This window comes from Puma concolor, chromosome C1 (genome assembly GCF_028749965.1).
Source record: "Puma concolor isolate L17-30 chromosome C1, mPumCon1.1.hap2, whole genome shotgun sequence".
NCBI classification, from domain to species: Eukaryota; Metazoa; Chordata; class Mammalia; order Carnivora; family Felidae; genus Puma; species Puma concolor.
The window spans coordinates 140,002,066-140,021,230 of record NC_141674.1 but is presented as its reverse complement, the minus strand read 5'-3'; the positions used below and the strand labels follow the sequence as shown (position 1 = coordinate 140,021,230).

Genomic DNA, 19,165 nt, shown 5'->3' with positions numbered 1-19,165 from the left:
TCAGAAATTTGTTCCCCTAACATATTTAACTAAATATGTTATTTGTTGTTAAAACAAACAATACAATATAAATTGATGGCGGGCCAACATGAATAAAACAAAACCTTGGAAGTGCCACCACGATCAAAAAAAATGTAATCTTGCCATTTGCAACAATGTGGATGGAACTAGAGTGTATTATGCTAAATGAAATAAGTCAGTCAGAGAAAGACAAATATCATATGATTTCACTCATATGTGGAATTTAATATACAAAACAGATGAACATATGGGAAGCAAAAATAAGATAAAAACAGAGAGGGAGAAAAACCATCAGAGACTCTTAAATAGAGAGAACAAACTGAGGGTTGCTGGTGGGGTGTTGGGTGGGGGAATGGGCTAAATGGACTATAGGCATTAAGGAGGGCACTTGTTAGGATGAGCACTGGGTGTTATATGTAAGTGATGAATCACTAAATTCTATTCCTGGAATCATTATTATATTATATGTTAACTAACTTGGATTTAAACTAAAATAAATTAATTAAAAAATAAATAAAATTCATAGCACCAAATAAAAAACTGCAAAAACACTAGAATTGAGCCCCCCCAAAAATGATGTTTCTCTTGATGATGAAACAGAAAATGGGTCTGTAACTCTGTGTGTGTATGAGAGAGAGAGACAGAGAGAGGCTCTTACTTTCATTCACAAAAATTAAGAGTTCTTAAAGAAGCTTCACTTTCAAGTTTTTAATGGTGCTATGATATAACATTTGGGGGCATTTGATACATAAAACACTATAATCCTAAAGAAAAACACTATCATAAAGATAGATTTCATGAAGCTGTCATACATCTACTTCAATACCTAAAAAGAAATCCAGATCTAAATATAAACCATAATGCTTTATTTACATGGTGGTAACAAAGATAATAACAAGCCTCAAGTGATTCCACTGTACTGAATGAGATAAACTACTAGAGTGTTGTAGGAGATTAGAAAATACTGAATCAGAACTCAGAAACTCTTTTTAGAAGATGTTCTTTGGGGTGCTTGGGTAGCTCAGTCAGTTAAGCATCTGTGCCCAGCTCTGTGCTGACAGTGTGGATCCTGCTTGGGACTCTCTTTCTCTGCCCCACCCCCACTCACACTTTTTCTCTCTCTCAAAATAAACAAATAAACTTAAAAAAAAAATGTTTCTTTCAAAAAAAGATGAGCACTGGGTGTATACAACACTGGGTGTTGTATGTAGCCAATTTGACAATAAATTATATTTAAAGAAGGATGAACTCTGTATAAAAACAAAATAAAATCAGGTAAGTTAAAAACTAATAAAATATGATAGACTTATTAATTAGTACTTGTTAATTAAGACTAATTTAAAAGAAAACTAAAGGAAAGATATATTTAAATTAACATGTAAATAATTTTAATATAGTTTTAAAGTATGTGCATACAGACTAAAAACTGTCTTCATAAGATTTTTAAAATAAGCAGCTTCAAAATGCAGCTATAGATTATTAAAATCAGCATATGGGGTGCCTGCATGGCTCAGTCAGTTAAGCGACTGACTTCAGCTCAGGTCACAATCTCACGGTTTGTGAGTTCAAGCCCTGTGTCAGGCTCTGTGCTGACAGCTCACAGCCTGGAGCCTGCTTAAGATTTTGTGTTTCCCCCTCTCTCTGCCCATCCCCTGCTCGTGCTGTCTCTCTCTCTCTCTCCCTCTCTCTCTCTCTCAAAGATAAATAACATTAAAAATATTTTTTAAAAAAATCAGCATATAAACTGCTTACAGAAAACATCAAATTTATGCTGTAAGACATTTTAAATGTTCTATTATATGGAAATACCCTCTTTCCAGTATTTATGGCATAATTTTTTTATGTAATGCATACTTCAGCTAAAGTGATTATTCAAGTTATTAATGAAACAAAATAAAACAACCCTCCAAAATGAAGGGTCTTCATTAATGGAAACAAATCCTTCAGTATTATCCTAAGGGAAGAGACTTTACCCAGGATAATGAACAAAAAAGCCATAAGTAGTTGCATCTTGGGAAAATCAAATTCTACCATGATTTCCAATAAAAACAAAAAGATATCAGGGAGAGATGTTAGAACCCCGTGCAAGGAGATGAAATCCTCACATGTCAACGCATTAAAATAAAAAAATGACAAGCAGGGAAAATGCACATAAATGCACAGAATAGGAGTATCATCCTTAGTGATGTCTGAAAAGGAGGTTAGTGTGACCAGAGTATCAAAGTCACCAGCGAGTGTTTGGGGGAAACATCAGGCTCTGACTTTCTGCAGATTTTTAGTGCAGGCACTCATAATAGCAAAAGAAACCATATTACATGAGGAATTTTATGAGCCAGTAGTATGCCTGATTTTATGATATCTGGAAATAGCTTTACCAAAAAAGCATATTTCAAATCCTACCAAGATCAGTTCGGTACTATGCCAACCTGCCAATAATGAAGAGGTTTATTAGAGAAAATAACACAACGACACAAGAATAAAATCCCTATAAACAGAAAAAGATGTCTAGATTACACAAATTGCCTCCAGAAGTAAATAATGATGGGGTCATTTTTGACTCAGTGAAAGATAATTGAGAAATCAAAAAATGAAATCTAAATATGAGCAAGTGCAACCAAAAAGAGTTTGAGTCACTCTTGTTTACATGTTTAAAGGATTGCCTTGTCAAGTTTCTTTTTTGAGATACACAAGAAATAAATGGAATATCATTTTAGATCTTTGAAAGGCAACAGAAAAAATAACTATACATATAAAATGTGAAGAATTTGCAGAGATTTGCTCCATCTTCTCCGTGTTTATAATGAACCTAAATGACTATGCAGAAAAAGAACTACTTAAATGTTTGAACCAAAACATTATAGGTCATTTTGCTCTGTAAGAGTGATTTAAGTCTTAATACCATCTCTCTCTTTAAGCTTAAAATTAATCAAATATTAAATGTTCCTTATATTGCTGGCCTTTATAATGCTGTGACTTTTTCTGATGATTCCTTAGCACTGAAAATATAGTTGTAGATAATATTGTAGATACAGATACAATAAAATGTCCCCTAGATAAATATACGTAACATAGAATTTTAACTTGTTATAGTGAATTGCAAATTAGTGTGAGGAAGTAAAACAGTATGGTAGGTTCATGTTCAGTAGAAGTTAAATATATAACAATTAAAAATACCTATTGACGGGCTCATTGCAACAGAGAGCAATTGAAGCAAAAATAAAATGAAATATTCAGTTGATTCATATAGAAAATAATAAAAAAATTATCTCAATATGTTGGGATGCCTCTCTTTTCGATTGAACCAGGTGAAATTTTTTTATTGTTCAAAAAAGACTGAGGTTTGGAAATTTCTCATGGTTTAAACTAAAAGCACTAGAGTTAGTTCATTTAGTTCATTTTAGTTCATTTAGTTCATTTAGTTCTATGAAACATTGCAATACAAATCAAGAAATAATGTATTCACTGACTAAAACCTATAGTTCAAATAATTTTACTACCACACAAAAAAGGTGAAAGAGGAATAAACATTATAAGTGATTTTTGTTGCTCCCAGATTCTTAAGAGATTATGTGTTTATTTGAGCATATACTGTGTAGATTATTAGGTAAAAAAAATCATCACTGTTTTATTCTTCTTGGATGTTGATAAAGAAGATATAATAAGAGGAAGGTTATAAATGAGAGCAAATTCACATTTGGAAGAGAAGGAAACCAACAAAGTCCTTTATGATATTTACAATAGCTTAATAAATTTTTTGGCCAAGTACTGTAAGGTAAAAACTTCCTCCACCATATATTGCAAGTTCATAATTTTAAAAAATGGCTGACTGTAAATAAAGGCAATCTATTTAACTGTCTATTGATCAATCAGTGAAAAACGACCATATATTTATATAACAGTTTAGCAGAAATTTCAAGGAAAGAATTCTCAATTTTGCCTGATCCTAAAAATGTGTCTTATAAAAACCAACAAAAACCCAAAAATTAACATAGTATTTAAATTTTTATATACATAATTATAACATTAGATGTATCAAAATTAATTTTGATACATCTAATGTTTGGTCAGAACGAACAGTGTTGCTGTACCAGTTGTTAACATACTAAATAGTAAAAGGCTTCCATACTTGTAAGAAAATGGCCACTACTCTCTGTTCCTCTCCCCATGTACTCTTCTCTAGGGACATCGCTTCCACCAAGCAGACTTATCCATATTCTAACCCCTTAGGAGATAAGACCTGGAAGAGCTGGGGGCCTATAAGACCCTTAGATCCACCCAAATTAGTGCCTACGCCATACCAGTTGTTATGTTTCAAATCTCTCCTCTGTTAGTGAAACAGGGATAGTTGCAGAAGCTTTGTATTTGGAGTCAGACAGACTACTACCTGGGTAAGTCACTAGTCTTTTCTGAAATTTTAACTTCCTCTTCTGAAATAGTTATTACTAACTACTTAGTAGAGCTTATTGTGGATTGTGTGAAATAACAAAAAGTGCCTATTAGCAATGGTAGGCATACCACTTACTCTCCTCTCACCCTACTAAAAACATGGTATAGTTGACACCTGAACAAAGGGGATTAGGGATGCCAAACCTACATGCAGTCAAAAATCCACATATAATGCTTGACTTCCCAATACCCTACTGTTGACCAGAAGTCTTACTAATACCATAAACTAATACCTTACAAATAGCCAATTAACATATTTTTAAATATATGATATACTGTATCCTATAATAAAGTAAGCTAGAGAAAAGAAAATGTTATTAAGATAATCATCAAGAAGAGAAAATGCATTTACAGTACTGTGTTTATCAGAAAAATACCCTGTGTGTAAGTGGACCCACACAGTTCAAACCTGGGTTATGCCAAGGTCAACTGTAAATACTACATGGAAAAACAAGCAAAACTGCAGTCCTTTCCTCACAAATGGGTCATGTTTCAAACATTCATTTTTGAAATCGGTAGTCTGGTAATTAAGAATGCACTTTCCTCACAATGATCATTACATAAAAGGAGTAACGTATCTCAACAATTTTATAAATTCTAATTTCATCTACAATATGCTGTTTTCATACATGGACAAAAACTTATTGAGTATTCATATATGCTAGGTGCTATTTTAAGAATTTTACATTTAAGTGGTTTAATCCTCAGAGCAACCTTATGAAATTGTATGCTCTTATCACACCCACATAACCAATAAGGAAACCAAGACAGAGAGGTAAAGTATCATGCTCTAGGTTATAGTAGCTAGTAAGTGGCAGAGCCAGCATTCAACCTACGCAACCAGGCCCAAGGGCGTTTGTTCCTAATCACTATACTGTATTGTCTTTGGAGTTGTCTGATTCATAAAACATATAAACACTTAAAAAATCAAACCATTGAGAGAAAAATCACATGGTAGTTCCTCAACTTGTGATAGAAATCAAACAGCAAAAGATGAAAAAATATACCAAATTTATCTTGCATCCTGGTGGCTTGAAGAAAAGCAGCCTTAGATTAGATTTGTGGAGATACAGACTGTCTACCCTCAAAGGTTTAAATTTTTTTTTTTCAACGTTTTTATTTTATTTTTGGGACAGAGAGAGACAGAGCATGAACGGGGGAGGGGCAGAGAGAGAGGGAGACACAGAATCGGAAACAGGCTCCAGGCTCTGAGCCATCAGCCCAGAGCCTGACGCGGGGCTCGAACTCACGGAGTGCGAGATCGTATCCTGGCTGAAGTCGGACGCTTAACCGACTGCACCACCCAGGCGCCCCTACCCTCAAAGGTTTAAATACTACTATCATGGGTTCTTCATCACAGCTAATGCTCCTGAATTACCTTTCCTTTCCTTATTTATGTATCTATCATCAGTTTCTACAAAACATTACCTAAGGAATGGGAAATGCAGCAGAAAGTCTGGAGTCCCTTACATGAGCTTGGTTTCTCCTTTTTCTTTCAGAGGAAGTGTCTTTTTAAAGACAGTTTGCAAACAGGCCCAAGGCCAACTTGTATTGACCTGGGCTCCCAAGTGTGAATTATCAACAGTGACCAGGCTCTTGTCTGGCACCTTTCCCACAGATCAAGGGAATGGGTGTATTTGTTCCATGGAGATTAAGTTCAGCTACTGCCTGACCCCATCTTCTTCAGACTACACCTAGTACTTCTGTTTATCCTTGAGACTTCTGTGAGTTCTTCCTGTGACCATTTCTTACTTTGAAAGATTGCTCTTTAAATTCAGTTGTTGGTGTGCAAAAATAGTTTCCATCTAATGTTCTTAGTACTTTCAGATTATTTGTAATATTTTCATTTGAGCTTTTTGTTACATTTTACTTTTAGTATCAAGGTGACTGTCAAATATTTTATTTACTTGGTATATTAAATGCTCCAAAAACTACTTTTCAATATCCTAGAATCTTATTACTTTGCTATTTTAAATTCTTTAGCATTTTAGGCATCCCTAAATATTTATATTTAAGCATTTTAAGGGTATTAAGATTTGTTTTAGTTTAAACTGTAGATCTCACAGAATTTTCTGTTAGAATTATATTCAATTTTTTTGGTTAAAAAGCATTTTTTCCTTACTTCCATTTTTAAACTTTACTATATATATTGACTTCAGTATTTTAAAATTATGTGTAGAGTCTCAATGTAAGGGTGACTGTGTGAGATCCTTTAACTCACAAAACTTTGTTAAGTTTTACTCGTATTTGATGGCTAGTAAATAACTTTATCCACTTGGAGTCACAAAAAAATTAAAAGGAATCTATCATACTATATATTTTCAGTCTCAAATTCAAATAGATCATCTTTATAACTGTCCATTTACTCTAAACAACATATCATTAACAGTATAAAATAAATAATACCAGCCTAAATGGGAAGGATTCTTATCTTTGGGTTTATTAGGTAGTTGTCTTAGTGGGGTTTCTAAGGAAGCAGTCTCTGAGAATAAAACTGAGTATACATTTTTTTTTTTTTTTTCATTTGGGAGGTTCAGAAGAACTGGCAGGGAAATGGGGAAGGTGATAAGAGAAGGGCAAGCAGCTAATATAGGGTACACTATTAGGCTAGCTATCACAGAAGCCAACTGAAACTTCATCTTCTGGGGGAAACTGGCAAATGGTATAAGATACAGGTCTCAGAATTGTCTAAGCCAGGGCCAAGGAAGCTGAAACCTGTTAGTCATTGTTTACAGTCTAATCCCAGTGGTTTCTAGAAGGTCAGAGGCAGTCCTATGGCTTAGATGGAGGTGCTGGCCTTTGGAAGGCTGATGTGCACAAAATGGTAAGGGGCTACAAGGGTGTATGAAAACAGTACCACATTAACTATTACAACAACAAATCTATTAGACCCCCCCCCCCCAAACACCATAGTGATCATTCTGACAAAGTAAATTTAGCCCTGAATGTTGGTAAAATTTTGGTAAACCAGTTTTACCTGTAAGTATAAGGTATGCTAATAATATTTAAGTATTACTGAGAGTGTATAACTTCTCATAAAATGCTAACAAAGCAAGAGCATGGGACTATACACTAGGAAACACATATAAGCTCAAGGAATAATATCAGCCTGTGATTTAACTTTTTCAGGAAATAATCTCTTCCTTCCCAGCTGCTTAAAGCTCGGCTGCCATCATGAACGACCCAGTAACTATATGGACCGGGAGGTTCATGACCAAACAACTACTTCAGCAGAAAAAAGTGGTCAGTGATGTTCTTCACCCTACAAAGGCAGCCATACCTAAGACAACATTTTGGGGAAAACTAGCCAAAATTTAAGACCACACCAGAGGTCATCTTTGTATTTGGATTCAGAACCCATTTTGGTGGTGGCAAGACAACTGGCTTTGGCATGATTTATGATTTCTTAGATTATGCAAAGAAAAATGAACCCAAACATAGACTTGCAAGACATGGGCTGTGTGAGAAGACAAAGATGTCAAGAAAACAGCAAAAGGAATGCAAGAACAGAATGAAGAAGGTCAAGGGGATTGAAAGCCAATATTGGTGCCAGCAACAAGTGAGCTGGAAATTGGACAACATGAGTAAAGACTGTACGGTGACTTTAACTGTGGTGATTGTGCAGTTTTTTTCATGAGAGAATAAATAAACTACATTTTTTTAAAAGAAATCCTCCTTATAGATCCCTATAATGTTCCAAACCAGAGCAAGGACAAACACCCATCAGAACAAAAGATATGAATCATCTTCTAAGTAAAATGTGTATATTCCTATTGCAACTTGAAGGCACATGTTACCAAAAAAAATGAACTATGGATTAAACTCAACCCAAGTACAATTTTTTTGTACTCAATTTTGAATTCTTTCTCATCTTTAAAGCCTTTCTTGGTTCCTCTCAGTATTTGTCTGACTTGAATCTTACAATCTGTTCTTAGAGTGTGCATGCATGGCATTTATGTTTCTCAAGGTCAGGTGATAGGTGCCAACTAGAAGGGTTCAGGTCTAGGTCCCAGCTTCACCATAATTCCAGAGCTCCTCTGGTCAATGGGATGCCAAGCTGATGGATTCTTATTTCTGGATCTTGACTCTGCAAGCTGGATTAGGGCTTGCAGCAACTAGATAGCTACAACAGACTAGATGGCTAAGTGTTGAGTCCTGTGGGCCAGATAAGGGCATCTTTGGTCACATACTTTCCACTAAGGTGGGTTTATTCAAGAGTAATGATCTTTTAAAAGCTAAACATAGTGAAAAAGCTAAGTGTATGTAAACTATATATCTGTCCCCAAGACTAATATTTATAGCTGTAAAATGGATTTGTAGTTGCGATTATTTTTTTGCAGAGAATAGAGAAAAAAAAGGTGGAAAACAAGTGTGTGTGTGTGTGTGTGTGTGTGTGTGTGTGTGTGTGTGTGTGTGAAAGTGAAAAAATGACATTTCCCCCCTAAACTGTGCAGGCTATAAACCATACATACTATTTGGGACAATTATGCATGCATTTATTTCCTCTGAATTATATTTTCACTAGATAGTTGCCAAGCATTGGCCTATTTCTACTGCAGGGAGTAGTGCCTGGAATTTGTCAGGGCACCTCTGCAATTTGTGGGTTGTGTGGTTGTCAGACTTACTTTCAGTGTGTACACACAGGGAAAGTGCTTGGGGTGGGCGGGGGAGAGAGCTAACAGGAAATAAGAAGAGGAAGAGAGTCACCTAAGGAGAATACTTTCTGTCTCAGAAAGAGTAAGTCTGGTAAAGAAATATAGTGCATAAAGTAGTAAACATTTAGGAAGCACAGAGCCGGACACAGGGCTCGAACTCACAAACTGTGAGATCATGACCTAAGCCAAAGTCGACACTTAACCGACTAAGCCACCCAGGTACCTCTCAAATTTTTATATGTCTAAATAGATCAATTTGCAATATAAAATTCTATACTATTAATAACTCTTGAGTAAAACAATTATTTTTAAAACATTTTTTTTTTCCAACGTTTATTTATTTTTGGGACAGAGAGAGGCAGAGCATGAACGGAGGAGGGGCAGAGAGAGAGGGAGACACAGAATCGGAAACAGGCTCCAGGCTCTGAGCCGTCAGCCCAGAGCCCGACGCGGGGCTCGAACTCACAGACCGCGAGATCGTGACCTGGCTGAAGTCGGACGCTTAACCGACTGCGCCACCCAGGCGCCCCGAGTAAAACAATTATTTTATGTACAGCATACCTAATTTCTTATCCTATCAAATTGTAATAACAATAATAGATATTTACAGCTGGAAGGAACCTTAGCAATCCCCCAGACTTTGCCTTCATTTTCAAGAAGAGGAAACAGAGCTAAAAGGTTGACTTGCCTAAGGTCATAGTGATAAAAGGGCTAGGATCCAAGTCTCATCATTTCTTCTTAGATTTCTTTTACAAAAATAATTTTGAATAATTACTAACAGGTTTTTTTTTCAATTTGTAGAGCTTTTTACTTGAGTTCCACAATACATTTTCACATAAATAATATTTGTGGGAAGTATTATTAGCATTGCACCACCTCCCAATATGAACATATTTCAAATCTGTGTATCTCTACTTTTAATTCATTTTCTTAAGAAAATAGTCAAGAAAAGATGTTTGTATTATGGGTATATATTAAGAACTATGACTTAGACTATTCTTATCAATTTCATTAATATGAAATATATCTGAAATATTCTAATTTTTAAAATTTACAATTCATCAGTCTCAAAGATAGAGCTATTTTCTGAAAGTCATACCTTCTAAAATCAAGCAAATTGTGGAAAAGAGGGGAAATGAACACAAATCTTTTAAAAAATTACTCAGCATTCTAATCCAGCTCTTTCCCTTCTCCTGTTTTTGTTTTTCACTTCTCCCCAAAACTACGTGTAAATAATATGAGAAAAGCATTTCTATGGCTCTCCATCAATCTATACAAAGTTTTAAGCAACAATGTCACACTACTTCATTAACAAGTCCTCTGGGTACAGAAGTTTTTGTGTGGACATGGAATAGGTTGAAGAAAATTATAGTCTTCAAAAATTTGGCTCAGAACAAAGACTGACAGGGAGAAGATCACAAACTAGTCTAGATCCATGTGACAAAAAGACCCATTTTCTTTCTTTTTTTTTTTTCAATATATGAAACTTATTGTCAAATTGGTTTCCATACAACACCCAGTGCTCATCCCAAAAGGTGCCCTCCTCAATACGCATCCCCCACCCTCCCCTCCCTCCCACCTCCCATCAACCCTTAGTTTGTTCTCACTTTTTAAGAGTCCCTTATGCTTTGGCTCTCTTCCACTCTAACCTCTTTTTTTTTTTCCTTCCCCTCCCCCATGGGTTTCTGTTAAGTTTCTCAGGATCCACATAAGAGTGAAAACATATGGTATCTGTCTTTCTCTGTATGGCTTATTTCACTTAGCGTCACACTCTCCAGTTCCATCCACGTTGCTACAAAGGGCCATATTTCATTCTTTCTCATTGCCACGTAGTACTCCATTGTGTATATAAACCACAATTTCTTTATCCATTCATCAGTTGATGGACATTTAGGCTCTTTCCATAATTTGGCTATTGTTGAGAGTGCTGCTATGAACATTGGGGTACAAGTGCCCCTATGCATCAGTACTCCTGTATCCCTTGGGTAAATTCCTAGCAGTGCTACTGCTGGGTCATAGGGTAGGAAAAAGACCCATTTTCAATAAATAATATAGTGAATATGCTTGCATTCTTAAAAACAGACAACTGCTTATGTTAAGAATAAAATAGCTTTTGGGGGGAGTGGGGAAACCACAATAAATTAATCCAATATCTAGCACAGCTTTTGTAACAAAATGTGTTTTGTTCCTGCTTTGGAGGCTGGGAGAATGTCCTCCTTTTGCCATGGATGGTGTCTAATGGCATAGAGGCAACATGGAGGCTCAAGGAATAAGCCTCCCTCTCCAGAGGAATACAGCATTAGCACAGCACAAAGACAGCATTTGTTATGCCTTCACAAATCAGATGCTCTGAGTCCACAATACCTAGACTCATATTCCTAGTGACGGGGAATATCTATAACAATTTGACCACAGGGATTACAGGTTTCAAAAGGACAAAATAAAATTTCTTTTCTCAACTTGTGAAAATCTGACCTGGATCCAATTAACATTTAACTAAGTTTCTGGTTTATGTCACATACTTTCCCAAATAAAAGGTGATTTAATCATCACCAAAATCTTAGGGTATAGGTGTTATCATCCTCATTTAGTAGATGAGAGAACTGAGAGAGTAAGAGAGGTCAAAGCTCTGGCTGTTGATTGGAAAACTGCAGAGCTAGAACCTGAACCTGTCTAGTGCTTTACTCCATCTTTCCGCACTGCTCTGTTTTATCTCTGATAATGGCTTACAGTTGTGTTGAAAGGAAGACTTATCATATTGTAAAATGATTATTTATTTATCTGTCTCTGTTTATTACAAAGTGATCGAGGTAGCTTATAAATACCAGTGCCACGTATTAAAGTGGGTATATGTGAGGAAATTGAGACAAAGAAAAATTATGATTTGGATATAGTTTAAGAAAGAGTTGTAGGAAATGAATGTTTTACATATCATCATGATGGCACAGCAACGTAACACATAAGACTTTTTTCAAAATATCATCACCAAAATAGAAACTGCATGGGAGCCTCAGCAATGTTATAAGGTGTAAATTCCCTCTGGAATTCTCTTTTCTAGGGGTTTCTTTCATTTCCAGTGATACAGGTGTCAACAATCATCTAAAATCAGATAAGGCCTCTTTTCCAGGTGACTAGGATAATGTGATCTCTGGGAATGATGCCCTAGGAATCTAGTTCTATTTATTAGCTCCTTTTGAATACAGAAATGTATACCCAATTCTAAAACAATTCTAAATTACCAAAATAAAGAATCGGCTGGGGGTGAGGGTTTCAGTAATTTCCTATTTAATGGAGTAATGCCAAAATTCTAAGGGCAATGACCAAGAACATCTACATGGATGTTTCTACTTTCTTTTTTTTTTTTTTTTTTATTTTTTTTTTTTTCAACTTTTTTTTTTTTTTTTTTTTTTATTTTTTTTTTTTGGGGGACAGAGAGAGACAGAGCATGAACGGGGGAGGGGCAGAGAGAGGGAGACACAGAATCGGAAACAGGCTCCAGGCTCTGAGCCATCAGCCCAGAGCCTGATGCGGGGCTCGAACCCACAGGAGCGCGAGATCGTGACCTGGCTGAAGTCGGACGCTTAACCGACTGCGCCACCCAGGCGCCCCTGTTTCTACTTTCTAACATTCATTTCCTAACAGATTTTAATTCAAATCAGATCAAATGCACTCAATAAACTACATTAATATAATACCTAATTTTGATCATACTATATATTATGGAAATTGGAAGATATATTACATATTATATATGAAAAATGGAAGGAAGAAATCGTGAAAAAGTCAAACTTTCCAAAATAACACCTGTAAAATGCAATTTGAACATATCCTTTCAACAAAATATTAATTAGAAATCAAACCACAATTCCCACCTGGGAAAAAGGAGAGTGTATTCATTTAACATAGCACAAAAATAGGGTACAATATAAGGTTTACAAGCTTGGCTTTTAGTCTACAAATGCTTTTGGATCTTATGACATAACAAATTATTCATTACTGTGAAGAATGCTGACACACACCTCAACTTGGCTAAAAGGTAAAGTTGTCAAGTGTGTCTGTCAATATTTAGATTCACATGCTTATGAAAGGACTGATATAGTGGGGAAAAGTGAAAAGAAAGTTTAACCTCACTCCAGCTCAGTCCTATTCGCACGGTATTCTGATGAGACCATACTTTGGTTTTCTGAGTAGGCTTGGCGCTCTGTGGTTTACTAAGAACCTCTCCAGGTCCTCTGCTTCCAAGCCTACCACTGTAGGATCTTGTGAGGAGACAAAATTACACATGATACACGTTTTAAATTCTCTTCTCTCCTCACCTGCTTATCTACCTTCCATTCTTTCCTCCCTCTTTCTTGCTTCAAGGATAGAGATTAGAAATGATATTGCTTACTTCTCCAAATAGACTATGGGAATAAAAGGATACTACTAGGTTAATACTGAAATTTAAATAGTATGACTGAAGTCTATCTCTTAGGAAATAACAAATGCTTACCTATCTAAAGCATTTCCTGTTTTGTTAATAAAACCTAGCTCTTGAAGCTGTAAATGATTTATTAATTCTTTTTGTTTAATTTTTTTTTTTTTTTTTTTTTTTTTGAGAGAGAGCACAAGCGAGGGAGGGGCAGAGAAAGAGGGAGAAACAGAATCGCAAACAGTATCCAGGCTTTTAGCTGTCAGCACAGAGCTCAACGTGGGGCTCGAACTCGCCATGAGATCATGACCTGAGCCGAAGTCAGATGCTTAAAGACTGACTGAGCCACCCAGGTGCCCCTATTAACTCTAATGTAGGTATCTCTGCATATATAATTGGATTTGTTTGTTATTTAGACTTCCATATTGTTAGCATTATAACATCATAGTTCCTCCATTAAACTAACATTAAAGAAGATAACTAGGTCTTCTCTCTTAAATCAATACAATACCATTTTGAAACCCTACTGTGCTCAAGACAGGTTTTAGATGCATCTGAACATTTGAAGGAGAACAAACAGTTGGGGATATAAAATCACACACGAATCACCGTAACAACAGAAGTACAAATAAAATGCCATGCAAGCTAAGAGGCGAGAGAAAGAGAGGGCAACAGTTCCTTTGTAATTCTTGAAGAACTGATATGAAGAAGAATAAATTATGGTAGACTGAGATTCGAAATCCAATACGAAGAAGCTTAGACAAAAGAGTATCTCTAATCATAACTTCCAACAAAAAACCTACAAATTCTTTCTGCTTATTCTTCTCAAAGATCTTGTATAAGACACTGTATGTTTTGAAATGATTCCACTCAACATTTTCCTGTCATATTTCACATGACCCCTGAAAATGCCATCACCTCTAGGAGGATCTAACTGCTCCAATTATCTTTTAGATCTTAACAGGAAGGTAAATTCTGTTCAAAAGCTTGCACTAACCCTCATAAATTGGAGCTACGTATCTACTGTGACTAAGACTGCTTGCACTTCCCTTCTCAAAGCAGTTATTTCACTGTCATGTTACTAACTGCCTGTATGATTCTCTCCAGTTACCATGAATTTTTTAAGGGCAAGCTTGATGGCCCTTATATTCACAATACCTAGTGCTGGGCTTAAAACTGGAAGTTGTTAAAAAAAAAAATAGCTCTTGAATGGGTGCTGAATATGAAGTGTGCAGCTAGCAGCCAATCAGTAGGGTGACCAATGAGAAAGGCCTGAACTGAGGCAAAGGCAGGGAGGATGAAGAGGACAGACAGGACAGTAATATAGGAGTTGGAATCAATAAAACTTCGTGACTTACTAGAGGTAAGAGGAAGAAAAAAAGGAAAATGACAGAGTGAGTCCTGAAGGATTGTTACCAATTTTTAACAAAATGGGTAGACAGGACAATCATGGTCCCTATAAACTCTTTGACCCTTCTCTTACTGCTCTCTCCCACAAGCCAGGCATGATGGCTACCTTATCGTTTCCCCAAAATGCCAGACACACACACCATGTGCAGCTGTTTCCTCATCCTGGAGGAATCTTCCCCCAAATATCCACAGAACTTGCTCCCTCACCTTTTCAGGTGTTTGTTCAAATGATACCTTTTAATGATGACTTCCTAAGCATCCCACTCAGAACTGTAACCTTTATCCACATCTTGGTCCTCCTTAGTTTTCTTTCCTGCTTTATTTTGCCCCACAGAATTTATATCAGATACACAATGCATTTATTTGCTTTGTCTCATCCACTACAAATACGGTCCCTGAGTTGTAAAGATTTGTTCATTTGTTTACTTCACTACTGTACCCTCAGGGCTTAGAACATAGTAGGCATTCAATAAATGTCTAAATAATTAACGACTGAACAAACGAATGAACAGTATTGCCAACATGGGTAACAGAGTGGGAAAAAAGTATGTAGAAGACGACTGTGTTCACTTTTGGATAATGCTCAATTAGAAGAGGTCTCTGAGACTTACAATTGGTGCTCAGGGAAAAGCTTTCAGCTGGTGCAAGAAGCATATGATACTCAGAAACAACGTGCAGAGGAGAAAGAAAATTTTAAAAATCTATAGACATTGGGAAACACCAATGTTTAAGGATTGGGCAAAGGAGGAAGGGTAAGCAAAAAAGTCTGGGAAACAAAAATAACCAAAGGGTAGGAAGAACACCAGAAAAGGAGAAAGGAGAGAATTTTAAGAAGTTCAGTAGAAGTATCAGGTGGATTAGAAACTATAATAAAGGAAGAGAAGGACTCATAGTATCTCATAATTAGGTCATCGCTGCTTTTAGCCAATGCAGGTTTACAGGAGCACAAAATAACAATCAAGAATAACCAGCACTTATTGAGCACTCGTGTGCTATGCAAGATGGTTGGGGCTTCAAATACACTGTCTCTAATCCTCCCAACCAGGTAGCTATTCTATTTACCTAAATTTTATAGGAGAAACTGAAGAAAGATGAAGTGGTTCATGGCTGTATAGATGAAAAAAAAAGTGGAGGAGCTAAGATTTGAATCATAATACATAATAGAAATACACTTGATAAATGTTTTGCTCATTTGACACTCTCGATTTAAATTCCACATAAATTAATTTTCCAGGTATAAAAAGGCTTGCCACCTTCAGCACCAATACTCACATATTTTAAAGATCTTTAAAAGAATTAAAAAAACCCAAACAATCTTATACTTGATAATTTAAGAATGCTATTAAGAATATCAGTTGCTTATATTTATGCCTTTGGGAACTCTTGGGTTGTTTAAATTTTTTGCTTTTATGATGAAAGGCACCACAATGATTTTTTGTTGTTGTTGTTTTTTGAAATTCTGTGTCTTCACTTTATAATTTTTCTGCCTATGGGCCAGAACCAGGCTAAGCGCTATACATATCTCAGGTAATCGTCACCATAACCTTATGATTTAAGTTATATTAGAAGAAAAAAGAGGCATAGAGAGGTTAAATAACGTATCCAATGTCACACAGCCAGTCCCAGCAGAGGTTTTAGGTCTCTGAGTGTCCAACTCCAAAGCTCTCAATCTTAATTCTGACTCAGCTGTTTTCCAGGCTGATATACCAATGAGGTCCTTAGTCATTTTGCAGATAGACCAGATTTCCAGATAAGTATTCCCCTAAATGAACTCTGAGATATAAGACTTCCAAAAATTTTGATGTTAATTGAAAAAAATGTTAACCTTTTGATGTATGAACAAACTCTGAAAATTTAAGAAAAAAAAGAAAAGAAGCTTGTAGCATATTAAGCATTTTACCTGCCTGTTAATGTTTACTAACACAACAAAGCATCAGGATTTGAGTGCTCTGTCCTAATAGTTTAATAATTGCATAATTTCCTATTTGCTGCCAAAACAAATTACCACAAACTTATGATTTAAAACAATGCTTTTTACTACCTTGTTGTTCTATAGTCAATGACCTTGTATAGGTCTCACTGGGTGAAGGCTGAACATAGCTGTATTCCTTTCTGTGGGTTCTTAGGGAGAATCAGCTACCATGCCTTTTCCAGCTTCTAGAGGCGGCCCATATTTCTTGGATTGTGGTTCCTTTCCTCCATTTTCAAAGCCCACAAGAGCAGGAAGAGTCCTTCTCACATGAAATCATTCTTACAGCCTCTCTTGCCCTCCTCTTCCACGTTTAAGAACTCTTGTGTTTATAGGGGGCCCACCTGGATAATCCAGGAAAATCGCCCTCTTTCAAGGTTAGCTGATTAGCAACTTTAACTCCATCTGCAACCTTAATTCCCCTTTGCCTCCTAAGGTAACATATCATAGGTTCTGGAGATTAGAATATGGACATCTCTATGGAGATAGTATTCTGCCTACTACAGTAAGTAAGAAAATCCTCAACTATACCCTAAAGTATGTTCCTATTACTGAAGAACAGGATGGAGAACATGTTTTTTTGTTTTGTTTTGGTTTGGTTTGGTTTGGTTTGGTTTGGTTTTACCAATAGAAGGAGAAGGGAAAAAAATACTAGGCTGAGTGGGAAATACTAATTTGGATTATACTATCTTGCAGGAACATTTCGACTGAACTTATCTTGCAGATCTTCAAAATAATCTTCAGATATCTTCAGTCTAGGCAATAAGACATAGTAGAATACTGCGATGGTCCTGAAAGACACTTACATTCTATAAGAGTATCTTTTTTGTTAGTCTTCATCTATTCCTTCATCCTTTGCCTTTGAAATTTACAAAGACTTTCATCCTTCCTGGGAATGTCCTTTGGCCTCTAAATTTACATATACAACCCAAACTCTAGCTATATAAATGACACATCGAAATATTAGTAATTCACCTTATGTGTTGAGTGAGGCCTACACTTTTCAGAGGTTTTACTATACTTTAGAAGAGCTGATTATGCCAACTAATTTTTCTAGCAGAATGAAGGAAACATGAAGGAAACATTTTAAAGCCGTGAGTGGAAAAACTTAAGTAACATCTGCTTATCAAAGCTCACCTTCCTTGCTTTCCCCAACATTTGTTCCAATTTCCCAGAGGGTAACTTAATATGAACCCCTACTTCCATTGCAATAAGTTGAACAAGGCTTGCTAACCATAAATATTTAAAATAGTGATTCACAAATTGCAAAATAAGGGGGTGGTGTCTCTGATACTAAGTAATAATTATAAACTAGCCTGTATTACAATGCATAGGAATGAATTTAAAACACAAGTATTGGGGCGCCTGGGTGGCGCAGTCGGTTAAGCGTCCGACTTCAGCCAGGTCACGATCTCGCGGTCCGTGAGTTCGAGCCCCGCGTCGGGCTCTGGGCTGATGGCTCAGAGCCTGGAGCCTGTTTCTGATTCTGTGTCTCCCTCTCTCTCTGCCCCTCCCCTGTTCATGCTCTGTCTCTCTCTGTCCCAAAAATAAATAAACGTTGAAAAAAAAAAATTTAAAAAACACAAGTATTATCAATATAAAGAAAACATTGAAACTCTGAGAAAACAGAACATAAATGGAATGGCATACCTTGTCATCAGAATGAATACTGGATGGATGTCTCAATATTAGTACATATTTACTGGAGTCGTTCCAAAAGCAGGGTGCCCCTGACGCGCAGCACCATCACCATTTGAATTTCTTAGATATGCGAATTCTAAAGTTCCAACTCAGACTTAGTGCATCAGAAACTCAGCACACTATGTTTTAACAACCTTTCCACATGATTTTGACATTTATACAAAAATTGAGATTGCTGTTTTAATGTAATCTCAACAAAAGTAACAACAGAAATTTTTCCTCAACAGGGAAACAGAACAAGACAAGCTGATTCTAAAGGTCGTATGGAAAAATACACATTAAAATTTTGGCACGAGAGAAGGGACAAATTGGCACAGAAATCAATGGAAAAGAATAAAGAGTCCAGAAATATTCTCCCTACATAAAGGAATTTAGTACCTAACAAGAGTGGCATTTTATATCACAGGGGAATGATACAGAGACAACTGGTTAGCACTCATGAAAACAAACCAGCCAAATAAATAAATATATAAATGGAACAGTAAGTTCCTGGAAGAAATAAGAGATGAATTTTTATAAACTGAGAAGAAGCAAATGCCCTTCTAAGCAAGA

At 36.1% G+C, this 19,165-nt stretch overlaps 1 protein-coding gene and 1 pseudogene across 10 annotated transcripts in view; one reads left to right on the top strand and one right to left on the bottom strand.

The window, feature by feature from the left end:
* The window catches only part of MBD5 (methyl-CpG binding domain protein 5), a 439,324-nt gene that overhangs the window by 282,327 nt on the left and 137,832 nt on the right, over positions 1-19,165 (bottom strand). The gene's annotated exons all lie outside the window — the stretch shown is intronic.
* LOC112871819 (small ribosomal subunit protein eS24 pseudogene) lies at positions 6,067-8,138 on the top strand (annotated as a pseudogene). The gene is made up of 2 exons (XR_015255214.1): positions 6,067-6,191; positions 7,597-8,138. The product of XR_015255214.1 is annotated as a small ribosomal subunit protein eS24 pseudogene (transcript).